Source organism: Bison bison, unplaced genomic scaffold (assembly GCF_000754665.1).
Source record: "Bison bison bison isolate TAMUID 2011002044 unplaced genomic scaffold, Bison_UMD1.0 scf7180017863931, whole genome shotgun sequence".
Classification (NCBI taxonomy): Eukaryota; Metazoa; Chordata; class Mammalia; order Artiodactyla; family Bovidae; genus Bison; species Bison bison.
The window spans coordinates 206517-207692 of record NW_011494503.1 but is presented as its reverse complement, the minus strand read 5'-3'; positions in this window follow the sequence as shown (position 1 = coordinate 207692).

Here is a 1176-nt window from a genome sequence, read left to right as displayed (position 1 = left end):
AGTTGAGCTATTCCAAATCCTGAAAGATGATGCTGTGAAAGTGCTGCACTCAATATGCCCGCAAATTTGGAAAACTCAGCAGTGGCCACAGGACTGGAAAAGGTCAGTTTTCATTCCAATCCCAAAGAAAGGCAATGCCAAAGAATGCTCAAACTACCGCACAATTGCACTCATCTCACACACTGGTAAAGTAATGCTCAAAATTCTCCAAGCCAGGATTCAGCAATACGTGAACCGTGAACTTCCTGATGTTCAAGCTGGTTTTAGAAAAGGCAGAGGAACCAAAGATCAAATTGCTAACATCCGCTGGATCATAGAAAAAGCAAGAGCATTCTAGAAAAACATCTATTTCTGCTTTATTGACTATGCCAAAACATTTGACTGTGTGGATCACAAAAAACTGTGGAAAATTCTGAAAGAGATGGGAATACCAGACCACCTGATCTGCCTCTTGAGAAATTTGTGTGCAGGTCAGGAAGCAACAGTTAGAACTGGACATGGAACAACAGACTGGTTCCAAATAGGAAAAGGAGTTCATCAAGGCTGTATATTGTTACCCTGTTTATTTAACTTATATGCAGAATACATCATGAGAAATGCTGGACTGGAAGAAACACAAACTGCAATCAAGATTGCCAGGAGAAATATCAATAACGTCAGATATGCAGATGACACCACCCTTATGGCAGAAAGTGAAGAGGAACTAAAAAGCCTCTTGATGAAAGTGAAAGTGGAGAGTGAAAAAGTTGGCTTAAAGCTCAATATTCAGAAAAAGAAGATCATGGCATCTGGTCCTATCACTTCATGGGAAATAGATGGGGAAACAGTGGAAAGTGTCAGACTTTATTTTTCTGGGCTCCAAAATCACTACAGATGGTGACTGCAGCCATGAAATTAAAAGATGCTTACTCCTTGGAAGGAAAGTTATGACCAACCTAGATAGCATATTCAAAAGCAGAGACATTACTTTGCCAACAAAGGTTCGTCTAGTTAAGGCTATGGTTTTTCCTGTGGTCATGTATGGATGTGAGAGTTGGACTGTGAAGAAGGCTGAGCGCTGAAGAATTGATGCTTTTGAACTGTGGTGTTGGAGAAGACTCTTGAGAGTCCCTTGGACTGCAAGGAGATCCAACCAGTCCATTCTGAAGGAGATCAGCCCTGGGATTTCTTTGGAAG